Raw genomic sequence first — 17,971 nt, 5'->3', positions numbered from 1 at the left:
GCTCCTGGCACCATTGTAGATCAGCCTCTTAGAGCTCAGCTCTCAGCACTGCAGTCTTCCATAACTCTATCTCCTGTAATTGAGGTCCTTTGAACATTTTATGCTCTCTGGCAAATGATGCTCATTATTTTCTCTAGAGGACCAGTTCTCTAATTGGCCTATATGGAACAACCACTGTGGAGCCTGCCTCACCTAACTGTAACTCAAAAACAGATTTTAGCCAACCTCAGGGCTAAGGTATTTCGACCTCTTTGGAAAACCTTCTGTTACAATGAAAAAAATTAGAAGAAATCTAGATTAGAGACCTTTTCCAGCTGAGGAAATTGATAGGAGGGGGAATTCTTAACCAAACAAGAGACCAAGGTGATCACACATTTGCATGAACAAAATGAAGGCAACTAAAATAAGAAGAAAAGTTGCCAATGATAGCAGGGCATGGAGGGATAGAGGGAGGAATTGCATTAAATATCTCTTTTTTATTATTTTGGTTTTTTGTTTTTTGTGGGGCAAAGAGGGTTAAGTGACTTGCCCAGGGTCACACAGCTAGTAAGTATCAAGTGTCTGAGGTTGGATTTGAACTCAGGTCCTCCTGAATCCAGGGCTGGTGCTTTATCCACTGTGCCACCTAGCCTCCCCACATTAAATATCTCTTTAAAAAGGTCTAATAGCCAACATAAAGAACACAAATCTACAAAACCAAGAGCCATTCCCCCATGGAAAGGAGGTCAGAGATCATGACAAAACAGTTCTTGAAAGAAGAATTGCGAACTATAAATAAACCCATGAAAGATTGCTCTAAGCCACTCTGAGAAATGCTAATAAAAACAGCTCTGATGTTTCACCTCCTCACACCCAGGAAATTGACAAAGATGACAAAAGATGGGAATGATCGACATTGGATAGGCTGTAGAAAGATAAGCACCCTTAATGTACTGTCAGGGGAGCCATGAATTGGGCCAACAATTCAGGAAAGCAATTTGGAAATATACTGAGAAAGTGATTAAAATGCCTGTACCCTTTGGCCCAAAGGTTTCACACATTCCAAAGAAGTTAAAGGGCTGGCGAGGGGAAACCATATCTATACCACAAACTTCTGTTGTGTGTACAGGTCTTACAGCTACCGTCTTCTTACACCAAAGACTTCTCAGAGTGTTGGGGTGATGCTTCCTTTTTGTACTACTCAAATGAGTGTATATCCATCTCTGTCCAATCTTTGTCTCCATATCTTCCATTGGTTGTCTTCCATGCCTAGGATTCACTCCCTTGTCATCTTGGCCTCTTAGAATCTCTAGTTCCTTCAAGCTGTGGCTCAAGTTCTGATTTCTACATGAAGTCTCTTGTGATTCAGCTGCTGGTGATGCCCTGCCTCTTCTGCTCCCCTGAATTTATTTTGTCTCCTATATACCTATATGTTGTTCTTGATGACTCCCCCCCACCATACAATGGAAGCTTCTGAAGAATAGGGACTGTTTTGCTTTTGTCTTTGCTCCCCAGTTCCTATCATACATTAGGTAGTAAATAAATGCTTGCTCATTGATTGATACAATAAACTTTTTTCTCCTTGAGATCAAGGACTGTTTCATTTTTGCTTTTGTAATCTTAGGGCCAGAATAGTGTACTTCACTATAACGGGTTATGGTGAATCAGAGCTATCCGCTTCTCCACTGCACCATTGCTAAGGTAATTTATCTCCACCTCTTGCCAGAAATATTCTCGCTTCTTGCAGAAATATATTTCATGTGATTGTAGATATATAACCTATATCAGATTGCTTTCTGTCTTGGGGAGTAGGGAGGGAAAGGAAGGAGGGAGAAAAATTTGGAACTAAAAATCTTATAAAAACAAATGTTGAAAACTATCTTTACATGTAACTGGAAAATAACAAAATACTTTTATGATAAAAAATTTAAATTAAATTAAATTTTTTTAAAAAAAGAAATATTCTTATTTCTACTCCCAACCAGGTCACTGGCTTGGCTGGGTCATGCAAATTTTCCAAGGGCTTCTTGGCAAAGGATCTCCAAAAGGGAATGGAGCTTCTTCTGACATGGGCATTGTGCTAAAGAAGAAGCATATTTGTAATCCTTGCAGCAAACATGTGTTTATAATTATATGGACACTGGTTGTATCATATATTCTTTTTTCTTTTTTTTTTCTTGTGGGGCAATGGGAGTTAAATGATTTGCCCATGGTCACACAGCTAGTAAGTATTGTAAGAAAATCATGGGTTTTTGCCAATGCCCAAAGGCCCCAGATTGATTTGGACTGATTGGATTAACTGAGAGTGATTGACTTTGCTGATTAACCCAATTAAAGTTAATTCAATTGAAGCCACGCGTGCCTAACTCTAAAGAAGGTACTGTTCTCAGCTAACCTCAATAGGAGACCACCCTCAAGTCCAGTGAACCAATGGATTTGGGTGATGATAGCCAATTAGCTTGAAGAAGTATGTAAGGACTGCCTCTTCCAGTGATGCAGAAAGAGCTTCCCCTCTCAGTTGGTCTCTCGGACAACCTCATGGGGGAGGACTTGGGAGAAGAACCAGTCCAGGTTGAACTCTTATTTCTCCTCTAGGGTAAATAGGTTTCTTAACTTTCTGAACTCCACATGCCCTCTCTTTACTCTTTAATAAATGCTTAATGCCCAAAAACTGGTGCTAAAGCTTCTAATTTATAAGTAAACCCTAGCTGGTTTTCCCTACACTAGGGACAGAGGTAAACCACCACACATTAGATTTTAAATGTCACAGTTTCAAGTGTCTGAGGCCGGATTTGAACTCAGGTCCTCCTGAATCCTGGGCCAGTGCTTTATCCACTATGGCACCTAGCTACCCCCCATATCATATATTCTTCATCTCACCAATTGATCCTGGTCATAAGAATCTTAGCGATGTCTATTGTGATGCATTGCAATGTCTACAAATATCAATTTAATTACAATAAATTCAAAAACTTTATCCAATGACCAACAAATTGATACACTTCTGAAGGAATTACACCACATCCATACTGGCATTTTCACTAAAAATGAAACTAGAAGACATTCAGTAGTAATACTTAATGGGAAACTGGAAAAAAAAAGTGGTTAAAATGTGGAGACAATGAATGCAAAATCAGCAGCTCCAACTCAACCTGTTTAAAGAAAACTACGAAAAAATGTAAAATGGATAAAAGTAAAGACAGATATTCTGATTATTACTATTTTTCAGAGAAATTCAACTATTCTAAAAATAATTGCCACAAGGAGAATGCCAAAAGAACCCAAAAAATACCTCAGCCAAAAAACACTTGATCTCCTTGCCAAGTGGAAAGACATGGCAGCCAAGAGCAAAAAAATGGATTAGAAGACAACTTATTTGCAAAACATTACAGAAAATGATGACAGATTGCTAGCAATATCATCTCACAAAACAATAAAAAGTAATAGAGGAGAAAATGAATCTGAAGGAAGGCTGGCATGAAACACGACTAAGTCAGATCAACCCAAGAGGATTTATAGATGAAACTGGAAGGAGAACAACAAATAGATGAAAAAATGGACAGATTTGCCAGGGTTTCTATAGCAATCTATTTTTGTGACTAAAGCCAGTGTCGCCAATACATCTGAACTCCTAACACCTTCTGTACTACATGAAGTGGAAATGATCCTCAAGAAAATTTAGTTTAGAAAGGCAGCTGGACCTGAAAATTTGTCCTGGAGGCAACATAGTTTTATAGGCATTTGGTGATTCGTTTTCAAGATAGCTTAAAGAAAGGAGGATCCAAAAAATGAGAGAATGGAAAAAAAAACTGATAGTATTTATCCTCTCTCCTTACTCAAATTTTCTTACTTTGTCTAATTTCTTGCTGTCTTCCCTTTCTATCTTCTATTACACTTATTTGTATAGTTTTATATGCCCCAGTAGAATGTAAATTACTTGAGGGTAGAATCTGTTTCATTTTACTTTTTGTATCCTCACATACTTTTAAAGTGTTTTGCACATAGATTTTAATAAATCTTTGTTCAAATTAACTATTTCCAGATCAATCAATAAGCATACACAAAACACTAACCATATGCCAGGCACTGGATTAGGTGCTACAGATCAAGGAAGGGAGAATTCATGGAATTTGAGTAGGGCTTTAAATGATTGGGTTGGATCATTCAGATAGGGTGGCACCTGCCTGTAATCCCTCCTTCTGAGTAGGCTGAAGCTAGTGGATCTCATGAAGTGAAAGTAATACATAAATGTTTATAATATAACAACAAAACATATTAATAAATTTTAAGGTTAAAAATAAAATGAGAGGAGTAGTCAGGAGTTCTTAACATGGGGTCTGTGAAATAGATGATACTTAGATACATAGATACATAGATGGATATATAAATACATAGATTGATACATAGATCGGTGCATTGATAGATAAGTCAATAGATACATTGATACATATATAGATAGATAGATCTGTGTGGTCTGAAGTGCTGTGGGATAGCTTCTGGGAAGAGGTGGGACTCATTGGACAAGGAAAAATGGAATAGAGTTTAGATAATTATTATAATATGTGAGGGCCAAATTTAATATAGGAAGAGTTAATTGAGTGGTTCACCATAATATTGGGGTCCCAGAAATAATGAGGGACCTCTAGGTCCAAAGCTCCCTCCCCCCCCGAACTGCCTTTTTAGATATTTCTCCCAGGCCAATAAGAAAGGAGCCTACCAGCCTCTTTTCCACAAACTAATCAGGTTTTATTAATAGGAATAAAATAAACAGCAAAGGTAAAATTAATAAAATCAAAGACAAGGGAATAGGGAAAAAGAAATATGGATAATCCCCCTAACTCTAACCTAAGTATATACAATCCTCAAACTCGCTTCCAGTTCAGATAATTCAAAAGAGCAGGGCTCATATGTTAACTCACCACCTGGGATCCATAGCTTCAATGGAAAATGGCCCCTGCCTGCAGGACAAAAACTGCTAAGAAAGAACCTCTTTCTTGTCTCCTGCTGCAGCTCACACCACTAGAAAGAAAGTCACTCTGGAAGAGACTGAGCTCCCCTCAGGGAGCGTTTACTCTCCCTCCCCCAAAAGGGGAGATCCTTCAAAACTGCCTGTGGAGAGTGGTCTCTCCTGCTGACATCAGCAGAATACGGCACTCAGGGCAGGCCAGGTGTGGCCCATCCCAATCAGTCTGCCAAATTCCACTAATCTTACCACAATAATAACAACTAGATTTCATATGGGGCTTTAATGTTTACAAGGGCATCTAGGTGGCATAGTGGATAGAATGCCAAGCCTGGAGTCAGGAAGACTCATTTTCCTGAAATAAAATCTGGCCTCAGACACTTACTAGATGAGTGACCCTTGGCAAATCACCTGTTTGCCTCAGTTCCTCATCTGTAAAATTAACTGGATAAGGAAATGGCAAACCACTCAAGTATCTTTGCCAAGAAAACCCCAAATGGGATCATGAAGTGTTGGACAGGACTGAACAACAACAAAAATATTTACAAAGTACTTTACATACATCACGGTTGATGCTTGCAACAGCCCTGGGAGGGAGGCTAGTTTAATTCCTATTTTACAGATGAGGAAATTGAGGCTAAGTAAGCTTAGGAGAGGAGGGGGCCCCAGGCAGGAGAAACAGCTTCTGAAAGCAGGACACTAAGTACCTTCTAGTGTTTCCCACCACCACTTTCCTTCCAACCCTTTTGTCTCCTATCTCACTCTTTCCATCTTAAGCTCTCTGAGGGCAGGAACGATTGATTTGTGCTTCCACACAGGAGATGTTAAATAAATGTTCTTTTAGTTGCACTGGATTGAGTTTGAACAAAAGTAGGGATGCACATAATCTGTTTTGGAGATAATGCTGAGGAGGGTGTGCTTGAAACAAAGGCTATTTACCACCCTCACCCATTGCTTGTAGGCAAGCAACTTGGTCAGGAAGTGTTAGAGTTGAAACTTACTGTTATCCTAAAGTGCAAAAATAGCCAAAGAAAACAAATATCCCTAAGGAACATCTCTGGCTCCCAAGAACTTACAAGACTCAAACTCTGATATACCAAATCTTTAAAATTCAAGACATTTTAAATGGACATTTTAATGGCCATTCTGCCAGCTGATTTTTACAAATTCTACTTCCCTTCAGGGTAGAACATTGTGCTAATTGCAGATTTCCCAGAAAATATGCTAAATATTCCATTTCCTTCCACTTAAGAGCAGTTTCAAGATTTGGGGTGTTGATTTTTTTAAAAGTTTAAATTTAGGAAAGTAGGTCCTTGAACAATCCTGTGCCACTCCTGAAAAGAGTTTCAGGAGACATTTAGCAGTACTGGCCTGTTGGGTGATGCCTGACTCCTGCTGAGAGTGTATTCCCACAGTTCCTAGTTATATAAGGGGCAATAAGGGAGATGCAAAGCCAGACCTCTCCATCATGCCCCAGAATCCTCATTACCCCAAAAGATGCCTCCACCCCTGAGTCTTGTCACCTTGGAAAATACACTGACCCCATGACCCCCTTCTCCAATTGTTGAATAAGTGCCCAGGCCAGCCAAGCTCATTTCACTCCTCCCCTGAGTCAGCTGCCAATGTTCTGAACACCTCCACTATACCAACTCTCCCTTCTATCATCACTGTCTGATTTTCATTTTCCTTTTATGTATTGCCTTCTTCCATTAGAATATAAGGTACTATCTTTCTTTTTGTTTTTATTTGTATTCCAAGGGCATAGAACAGTGCCTGGCACATAGTAAGTACTTAAAATAAATGTTTGTTGACATGACTAAAAAGCACTCAGAACTATAAAGTCCCCTATTCCACTGTCCCTCCTTTGGGCACATTTAAGTTTATAGGACCAAAGCTCTACAGGTAGAACAGACCTCTTAGGGCATCTAGTTCAATTTCTTTATTTGATAGATGTAGAAATTAAGGACCAGTGAAGTTAATACACTCTTCACCCTCTACCCCACCCCCACCCCCACACACGCTGTACATATCACCGATGGAAAGGGGAGGAAGAAACATCACCAAGATTTTTCTGTCTCCCACTACTTGTTTCCTACAAATGACTTGCCTAATGCTGAATGACCAATCATTCAGCAAGTGACATTAGAAAGAAAGAAGTAGGGGCAGCTAGGTGATGCAGCAGATAGAGCACCGGCCCTGGAGTCAGGAGTACCTGAGTTCAAATCCGGCCTCAGACACTTAACACTTGCTGGTTGTATGACCCTGGGCAAGTCATTTAACCCCAATTGCCTCAAAAAAAAGTAAGGAAGTGTTCCCCAGAACTTTTTCTGGGAAACCCCTTAGTATAAAATCCCTGCAAGAGCACATTAAGAATCCAGAGTTCAAGCTCCAGCTTCCAAGTAGAAACCAGGTCATAATAGTAACTCCTAATTGTATAATAGCATAAAGTTTACTCACAAAAATCCTGTGATACAAGTAGCATAAATATTATCATCCCAGTTTTACAGAGTCGAAAACTGAGATTCAGAGATGTCACGTGGCTTGACCTGAGTCACAGATCTAGAAGTGCACCATCTAATCCATAGGCTTTTAGCTTCCAATGGGAATGTGAGGAATATCACTCCTCCAATAACTTCTGGAACTCATGTTGGTGATGTGTCAAAGGCTCATTTATTGTCATTCTCACAAGAATGGGCTACCCCGTGTCCAGCTGGTGGATGACCACAAAATGGAGGCTGGCAGGCCTTTTTATCTCCTTGTCCCTCCCCCTTTTCACCATTATTTCGATTACTCAAGGGTTACAATCCATAGACAAAAACTAGCTAATCAGAACACACTATTTCTTAGCCAAGGGGGGAGGTGATACAGGGACAATTCTTCAATTCCTCCTTTATATGGACACAGCTCAGAAGCAGACCTAATTGGGACCAGACCAGGGTTTCCCTGAATCATGTGATTTTTGTTTGCCAGAGGAGGTGGGGGTGGGGGGGAAGAAGCAGACCTTTTTCCTCAAACAGGTCCGGATTAAGAGGAGACCAATCCCCATTTCCTCACAAGGAAGATGCAGAGTGATACTTAAAACACAACTAGATAACTAAAGTCTTTGTCTCACTTGGAGGTTTGCAGAGCACCTCACATGTATTTTCTTATTTAATCCTCATAACCATGTAGAGTAGTGCTTTTATTATCCCAGTTTTTTATACGAAGATACAGAGGCTCAGAGAATTAAAGTGATTTGCCCAGAGTCACACAGCTAATAAATGCTGAAAATACAACTTGAACCCAGGCCCTCTTGACGCCAGATCCAATGCTCTTTCTACTCTACTCCTTGGCAGTTAGGCATATTATTGGCAGGTAAACAATAAACACTTGTTTGATGGATAAATTAATAAAATTCAGCTGCTCTGACAGAGACCCTATTGCCCTTTCCACCACCTGACACATAGTAGGTGCTTAATAAATGTCTATTGATTGATCAACTTAAAGAAGAGGCTGTCACCAGTTACAATCCAGTTGTTATTCCAGAGCATCTAAACCATTCCTGTTTATGAGGGACAGGACTTGAAAGGCAGAAGGAGAGGGTTTTGCTGCCCTCTGCTGTCTATTTAAGGATGTTGTCTGACTTTCCTCCTTTTTTCCCAGAAGCCACCATTCCTTCTGAACCCCAGCTTCCTAGATCCTGATTCAGTCAGTGTGGCAGTAAAGAGGGTGTGAAATGAATGTGTCAGTTCTGTGCTTTTGTGTCTGCACTAATTGCAGTTGTCTTTCCATGGCAGAGCAGGGAGTCGAGAGCTGACCCTTGGAGGCAGGAAGGGGAGGTTGGGTGGATCTCCATCTCCACATCCCCTTCCCATTCCTATGCAGGTCAAGGATAAAAAAGAGAAATCTTTAAGGGATATTGGGGGAGGAAGGGAAAGAAGAAAGGAGAGAGGGGCAGCTAGGTGGCACAGAAGATAAAGCATCAGCCCTGGACTCAAGAGGACCTGAGTTCAAATTTGACTTCAGACACTTAACATTTACTAGCTGTGTGACCCTGGGCAAGTCACTTAACCCTCATTGCCCTGCAAATGAAGAAGAAGAAGAAGAAGAAGAAGAGAGAATGAGAGGAGAAAATGAAGTCTGAGATTAAAAAGGTTTCCTGTACAAGGGAAATTCATGAAGGGTTGTATCTGCTTCTTAAGCATAAGCAGAATAAGTTACCACCTATGTGTGATAACTTGAAAAAATAAAAAAGTTCCCAACCCCATACTGATGTGCCCATTTAACCTTTGAGTTTAATTTTTGTGTAATTCAATTTAACAATTAATTAATGCAAGGGATACAAAAAAATCATTTAATATGGAATGCTTCACGAATTTGAGTGTCATCCTTGCACAGGGGCCATGCTAATCTTCTCTGTATCATTCCAATTTTAGTATATGTGCAGCCAAAGTAAGCACAAAAAAATAGTTTTTAAATAACAGTCTCTGCCTCCAAATAATTTAAATGATAAAATAGTTGAATTTAAAATATAACTCATTGAATCTCAGGACAGGAACTGAAGAAGTCATGTACTCCAACCTCTACCTGAGCAGGAATCCCTCTTAAAACAGGTTGTGGGGGCAGCTAGGAAGCATAGTGGATAAAGTACCGGCCCTGGATTCAGGTGGACCTGAGTTCAAATCCAGCCACAGACACTTGACACTTACTAGCTGTGTGACCCTGGGCAAGTCACTTAACCCTCATTGCCCTGGAAAAAAAAAAAGAGAGGTTGTATAGGACTTTGGAGTCAGAAGAACTGGGTTTGAATCCTCCCATGTGACTTTGTGTAGGTCACTTAATCTGTCTAGGCCCCAGTTCTTGTCTATAAAATGAGAGAGTTGGACTAGATGACCTCTAAGGTTGCTTCCAACTCTAAACCTATTTCTAGTCATAGGAAACCTGCTTTTTCAACGACATTATTGTTGTTTAGTCATTTCAATTGTGTCTAACTCTGTGACCTCGTTTGGGCTTTTCTTGGCAAAAAACACAGGAGTTGTTTGCCATTTCCTTCTGCAGCTCATTTTACAGATGGGGAAACTGAGACAAAAAGGATTAAATGACTTGTCCAGGGTCACACAGCTAGTAAGTATCTGAGGCCAGATTTTAACTCAGGAAGGTGAGTCTTCCTGACTCTAGGTCCAGCACTTTATGCACTCTGGCGCCACCTAGCCTCCCTTTCAAGGGATGTACTTTCCACTTTTAGACAATCTAATTATTAGAAAGAATTTCATTATATTGAGCTAAAAATCATTTTCCTCCGCAAATTCCACCCATTGATCCTAATTCTGGCCTCTGGGGCTAAAACCAAATCTAATCCCTCTCCTGCTTTGCAACAATGGGATTACTCGAAAACAGTTATTAGATCTACATTAAACCTTTTCTCTTCCCTTAATATCCCCCTTTTATTTCAATTTATCCTTGTATTGCTTGGCTTCAAGTTCTATCCACCATTTCCACTGACCTTCTGTGGACATGCTCAAGACTAATAATGTCCTTTTTAAAAATGGAGAGCCAAGAATAGAATACCACATTCCAGAAGTTTTCTAGTACAACAGGACTGTCCCTTCACTCTACCTGTACACTAAGCAAGTTCCTGTTAATCACACTCCAAGTTTGCTGGAGCTTTTGAGGAGTTGCCAATTTCATCCCAATGAGAAGTATGTTATTCACCAACCATTAAGACCTCTATGGCTTTTTCTCTTTAATGGTCATCTAGTTATGAGTCCCACTCAGCCTATTCCCAACTTGTATTTTTTGTGGTCCAGTGTTCAAATCTAAGTGTTTTATGCTTTGCATGTATCTTTATTAAATTAACTGTATTATATTTGGCTCATTTAGCTTCTTGAGATCTTTATGAATCTCCATTGTCATTCAACAAGGCATAGATTAGCACCATGACATAGCATATAGAAAGCCAACCCCAGTGCCAGGAAAATCTGGGTTCAAGTTCTACTCTGACACATACTGGGAAAGTCAATTAACCTCTCAAAGCTTTAGACAACTCTCTAAGGGTGTATAAGTTCCCCCAAATGTGCCCACCTCACCTGGGAATTCCCTAGAGGAGCAGTTCTCAAAATGTGATCTATGAACCCTAGAATAATTTTAGGGCCTCTACAAGCTCAATACTGTTTTCATAATAATACTAAGATATCTTAATCTTTAATATGGTAAATATCTATAAGTATAACCTAAATAAACAAAAACTCTTGGGGGTCTTTAATATTTTTAAGAGTGTAGAGGGGGGGCAGCTAGATGGTGCAGTGGTTAAAGCGCTGGCCCTGGATTCAGGAGTACCTGAGTTCAAATCCAGCCTCAGACACTTAACACTTACTAGCTGTGTGACCCTGGGCAAGTCACTTAACCCCCATTGCCCCGCAAAAACAAGCAAAAAAAAAAAAAAAAAGAGTGTAGAGGGGGCCTGAACCAAAAAGTCTGAGAGCCATTGTCCTATAGCAATGAAATAAGTCTAGCCTTTACACCAGCTTCTTAACATCATATATACATTTAGAGCTGAAAGGGACTATAAAAGTCATCTATTCTCAATCTCTTATTTTACAGAGGTTCCAAAGGTTTGTCATGCCAGGGTGGGAGTGGGGATAAACTCCCACTCTCTATAAAATGCTCCAATGGCGTGCATCTCAAATAGCCTCTGACAACCGAAGCCCAACTCCTGGCCTTCTCGTGGCAGAACTGTTTCCACTAACAGGAGAAGGGGCCAAGGCGAGTCACTGGTGCCTTAAAACCAGCAGCTTCAGGCAGGTGGGGCTCGTTAGCCTTGGCAGGCAACCGGCCTAGGGGAAGGAAACCCTGATTTTAAACTTCTGCTGCCTTGCGGCTATACCCATATATGGGAAAGGCTTCGGGAGTTAACCCCAAGGACAAATCAGGAGTTGGAGTCCCTTAGGCAGTTGGATGTTGGACATCACATCCTTCTGGCAACTCCTTCGGAGCACTGGTGCCAAACTGTATTGGCTCTGCCTCTTCTTTGGATCCACCAGTGTCGCGGAGAGGGAAAACCTGCTGCATGGGCAACAGCTTGTTTTCCATATTGATCCACCCAGGCCAGAGCCCTGGAGAGGACACTCCAGCTACTCCTCATGGGGTAGATACAACACGGGATGCGGCAGTTACTGGTTATAAGTCACTCAGGAGCTGCGGCTCCCGTATCAGACTGCACAGCCACACTGTGGCCTGTGGCTCTTCAAGGTGCTGATCTGTGGTCGTCTGTGACTGGTGAAGGCCTACTATTTTACATATGAGGAATCAAGACCTAGAGATAGTTAAGTGACTTGCCCAGACTGACATAGGTCATACATGACAGAGACAAAATTTGAGCTAAGGTCCTCTGACCTCAAATTCAGTGCTCTTCTCACTGCATCACACTGCCTCTCATAACACCTGAAAATTTGATAGATATGTCATCGAAACAGCCCCAGTTCCTTCAACTAATGCACATCCAACAAGGACTCAAGGCCCTTTGCTATCCTGACTGCCTTCTTCTGGCCACTTTACAGATTTCCATGTCTTTTTTAAGTTTAAATTTTATGTATTTTGTTTTGTTTTGGTTTTTGCAGGGCAATGAGGGTTAAGTGACTTGCCTAGGGTCACACAGCTAGTTAGTGTCAAGTGTCTGAGGTTGGATTTAAACTCGGGTCCTCCTGAATCCAGGGCCAGTGTTTTATCCACTGCGCCACCTAGCTGCCCTCTAAATTTCAATTTTAAAAATCAATTTAAAAATTAAAAACTAAAGTTTAATAAAATTTAATAACTTTTTTACATTTTAAATTTTAAATTAAAATGAACACAATGCTCCAGGTGAAAAGTGATGAGGGTAGAGTACAAGGGGACTCATCTTTCTGTTCCTAGGCATTATGGCCCTTTAATGCAGTCCAATATTGCATTAGCTTTTTCGATTGCTACATCACATTGCTGACTCATATTGAATTTGGGAGCCAATGAAATCCCCAGATCTTTATCAATTCAACATCCATCTAACCATGACACCCCCATCTTATACTTTTGAAATTGTTTTTTGTTTGTTTTGCTTTTTTGACAGGGCAATGAAGGTTAAGTGACTTGCCCAGGGTCACACAACTAGTAAGTGGCAAGTGTCTGAGGCTGGATTTGAACTCAAGTCCTTCTGAATCCAGGGTTGGTGCTTTATCCACTGTACCACCTAGCTATCCAAATAACTGATAAAAATATTAAACAAAACAGGGCTATGTACAGATTCCTGGCATAAGCGACTAAAGAAGTCTTGCCCCTTTAGACACTGAACCATTAACAACTACTCTTCAGAGTAGTTTTGTACTATTCAAACTTCCAACTAGTTTTTGTTATTGTTCTGTCATGTTTAATATAAAGTCTGTTCTTTGCAGAGAAAATAGAGCGAGTGAGAGAAATGACCATTCAATAGATGGTAGTATTAATTTTATTCATATGTCTCCATCTTATCTACCAGAATATTATGATATTCCATCAAGGCTTGGCTAAGACCTAGGTATCTATGGTCACAGCGTTTCCTTCACTTACTAGTTTAGTAATCCTGTCCCAAAAGGAAATGAGGTTAGTCTTGCATGATATGTTCTTAATGAAGTGATGCTTGTTCTTTTTAAGCATCACTTCCCTATGCTTAAGATGTTTACCAACCATCTCTTTGAGGATCCATCTGAGAATTTTCCCAGGAATTGAAGTCAAACTCACTGGCCCATGGGTTTGAAGACTTTGTTCTGTTCCTTTTTTTTTAATGGGGACAAAATGGTGTCCTTGCTCCCATCTTGTACCACTTCCATTTTCCATGATTTTTCACATTTCTCTAATGGAAGCTCTGCAATCACATTCGCCAGTTCTTTCAGTACCAAGGATGCACATCTGGGCCATGTGATTTGAATTTATCAAGAGCAGTAGGGGTTCAATTAGTTTCTCCTTCCTTATTTTGGTTATCAACTCCCTGTTACCTTTTTTTTTTTTTGGTTATTGTTCTGTCATGTTTAATATAAATGTCATACCTTTCACCCCAAGCAAACTTCCCTTCCCTTCTTTGATTCTTTTTTCCTCCCAAAATAACATTTTTTTCAGGTTAAACATTTTTATAACTATGGCCAATATAAAATACTTAGGAGTCTACCTCCCAAGACAAACACAGCAACTATATGACCAGAACTACAAAACGCTTTTCACAAAAATAAAGTCAGGGGGCGGCTAGGTGGCGCAGTGGATAAAGCACCAGCCCTAGATTCAGGAGTACCTGAGTTCAAATCCGGCCTCAGACACTTGACACTTACTAGCTGTGTGACCCTGGGCAAGTCACTTAACCCCCACTGCCCCGCAAAAATAAATAAATAAATAAATAAATAATAAAGTCAGAGCTAAATAATTGGAAAAATATTAATTGCTCAAGGGTAGGAAGAGTCAATATAATAAAATGACAATCCTACCTAAGTTAATTTATTTATTTAGTGCTATACCAATCAAACTATCAAAAAATATTTTATAGAGCTAGAAAAATAACAACAAAATTCATCTGGAAAAACAAAAGTTCAAGGATATCATGGGAATCAATGAAAAAAATACAAAAGAAGGTGGTCTAGCAGTACCAGATCTCAAACTGTACAATAAAGCGGTAATTATCAAAACAATCTGGTACTGGCTAAGAAATAGAGAGGGAGATCAGTGCAATAGATAGATAGAAACAACACTATAGTAAATGACTATAGTAATCTAGCATGCGATAAACCCAAAGAGCCAAGCTTTTGCAACAAAAACTCATTATTTAACAAAAACTGCTGGGAAAACTGAAAAACAATATGGCAGGAATTAGGTATCAACTAACATCTCACACCATATACTAAAATAAGGTCAAAATTGGGTACATGATTTACAAATAAAGGATTATGCCTTAAGAAAAATAAAGGATTATGGAATTGTCTATCTGTCAGATTTTTGGATAGGGAAGAATTTAGGACCAAAGAAGATATTGAGAATAAAATTATATGTAAAATAGATCATTTTGATTATATAAAATTAAAAAGCTTTTGCAAAAACAAAACTAATGTAACCAAGATTACAAGGCAAGTAGAAAACTGGCAAAGAATTTTTGAAACAAATATCTCTGATAAAGGCTTCATTTCTCAAATATATAAAGAACTGCATCAAATTTTTAAAAATACAAAATAGCTTTTAAAAAATTTTTTTAAAAACCTTTTTGTTGTTGTCCTTAATTTCCTTCACCACCTCAGTTCATTCTGATCTTTACATTCCTAGTACTTTTTATGGTGCCACACTCATATAAATTCTCTGTTATCTAGTCTTACTTCTGTCTTCTATACATTTTTTCCTAAAATCTAAATTGAACAAAAGTGAGTTCAGAAATATAGTTTCAGGGGCAGCTAGATGGTGCAGTGGATAAAGCACCAGCCCTGGATTCAGGAGGACCTGAGTTAAAAATCCCCAGTCCCACACGCTTGACACTTACTAGATGTATGGCCCTGGGCAAGTCACTTAACCCTTATTGACCTGCCAAAAAAAAAAAAAAGAAAGAAAGAAAAGAAATATAGTTTTACTCAACAGGGAAACAGAGGAGAAGGCAGAAGAGGAAACTAGAGTGAGGTTAGATCAAGGGAGAGATTAATCCTTAAGCAAAATAAACTCTAATGAAGGACGCACAAAAGTATTTATAGCTCTTTTTGAGGTGGCAAAGAATAGGAATTTGAGGAAGGTGCCCATCCATTGGGGAATGGCTAGACAAGTTATTGCATATAAATGTGATATAATACTACTATGCTGTAAGAAATGATGAAGGGGATGTTTTCAGAGAAACCTGGGAAGATTTGTATGAACTGATGAAGAATATGAACAGAACCAAGAGAACACTTTATACAGTGACAACAATATTGTAAAGACAAATGACTCTGAAAGATCTGATAACTCTGATCAGATTAATGACCAACCATATTTCCAAAGGACTAATGTTGAAACATACTACCTACTTCTTGAGAGAGAGGTAAAAGAGGGTGCAAAAATGTGGTGTGTGGGGGCAACTAGATGGCGAAGTGGATAAAGCACCGGCCCTGGATTCAGGAGTACCTGAGTTCAAATCCGGCCTCAGACACTTAACACTTACCAGCTTTGTGACCCTGGGCAAGTCACTTAACCCCAATTGCCTCACCAAAAAAAAAAAAAAAAAATGTGTGTGACTCATACAAGTCTTCCTTGTTCCAAAGCTGTGCTTTTTTTTTTTTAGGAGACCTCAAAGAGATCTTAGAGATTGTATGTACCAGCTGTCTCTATCCACTAAGCCAAGGTGCCTCTCAATCTTTATCCTTATTTTATAAATGGAAGACTTTATCAATGATTGCACAAATAGCAAGAGTTCAAGCTTGGACTTGGATTCAGGTCTCCTGACAGCTCTTTCCACTGGACTATACTCCTTTAATATACTCAACATCAGCACTGTACAGGTACAACTTACCCAAAAAATTTATATACCCTGGTGTTAGGATAAAGTGTCACTAAATAATTAACAAATGAAAGCTTACTTTGTTCTAATATGGCAAGGATATGCAACAAAGAGCCATGGCACTCAGAATTTTCTGAACAAAGTGCTCCCCCCACCATTGTCTCCAGATGGGAATGTCTGATAACCAGGGCAGGATATGGTGAAGGACATTCACAAATCCATCAAATCAGAGGAGCCCTGAATGACCATAGCTGCAACTTTTTATGCTTTTAGCTGACTAAGAAATTGCATCTAGAAGCTGCGGCCAGTCAGGTGCTAGAGACAACTTTGTCTCCTTTTAGGGAAAGTTAATCCTTATAGAATGAGGGGAGAAGGGTCTTGGGCTCATTCCATATTTTGAATGGGGGAAAGAAAGTACATCAGAGAAATGCTAGTAAATATTAGTCTTATCATTCAGGGTGAACATAATTTCATGACATGTAAATATATACACATGAGGAATATTTGAAATGAGAGGAGGAAAGTAATATTTGAAATTAAAGGAAGTATGGCTTAATGGATAGAAAACTAGCCTCAGGGTCAGAAAGACCACCTGGCTTCAATCCCACCTCCAAAACAAACTGTACAACCTTAAGTGTCTTAGTCAACTCTCTAACACTGAAAGTTGCACAACAGTGGTTGAGATTCACTAGAAGATGTTTCCTCACTGGGAATCTTTACAGAAATGAAATTACAAGTCCAAACCAAAAAAAACAAAAAACTAAGCATCTCTCATCATACCTCTCCCCCTCCAAGATGGGGTACTGAAGATAAGCTGCCCATCTTTTCTCTCCTTAGTTCTACATCTCTTGAGAGTTCTACAATTTAAATTGGAACATCAAAGGAAGAAGGCCTATGGGTGGCCTCCCAAATTACTTTACTTGGTTAGATAACAAGAGGATATTTATCCCCATGTCTACAGCCTCCGACTTGAATAGAGTGACACTATTTCAGTGGGGGAAGGGGGTTGGGAGAATAGAGGATATAAGAGAAGGAATATAGTCACCCTCTATCCTCCCCCCATATAGGGAGAAGGAGGACATTCCCCAGAAGGAAGGCAACTACAGAACTCTTTGTCTACTCTACGCTTTTGCTTAGAGTTGGTTCTGCCTGACATTATGATGATTAGGCATGACTACATCTGCTCACTTTTCTTCCTCACTCAGCAGCTGCAGCCACAGTGGGAAGCTGAGGGCATTAAGCCTGAGAACAGCATTTGGATACTAGAACCATGTGGGGCGAACTGAATAAGCTGAATCTTAGAAGCAATTCTGCAAAGCCTGACAAAGAATACAGAAGCTGGCTATGCTCTCTGATGCCCAGGCATGCTACATGTCCCTTTCAAGGTTCTCAGTACCGAGAAGGACTTGGGGGATCTCCCTTCTCCTCTGCCATTGGCTTGAGCCCCTCATTGGCTATGGTCCCCTCATTTTTAGGGGACCAGTGGCTATCATTCTAGTTCTACTGGGGCAGCTAGGGGTACAGTAGGGTACCAGGCCTGGAGTCAGGAA

At 39.8% G+C, this 17,971-nt stretch overlaps 1 non-coding gene across 1 annotated transcript; it reads right to left on the bottom strand.

The window, feature by feature from the left end:
- Positions 1-9,274: 9,274 nt before the first annotated feature.
- LOC122737509 lies at positions 9,275-9,381 on the bottom strand. Its single transcript, XR_006354343.1, has one exon. It is a non-coding gene; the product is annotated as a U6 spliceosomal RNA (small nuclear RNA).
- Between the last annotated feature and the right edge of the window lie 8,590 nt (positions 9,382-17,971).

This window comes from Dromiciops gliroides, chromosome 1 (assembly GCF_019393635.1).
Source record: "Dromiciops gliroides isolate mDroGli1 chromosome 1, mDroGli1.pri, whole genome shotgun sequence".
Classification (NCBI taxonomy): domain Eukaryota; kingdom Metazoa; phylum Chordata; class Mammalia; order Microbiotheria; family Microbiotheriidae; genus Dromiciops; species Dromiciops gliroides.
This window is presented reverse-complemented; position numbering and strand designations above follow the sequence as displayed.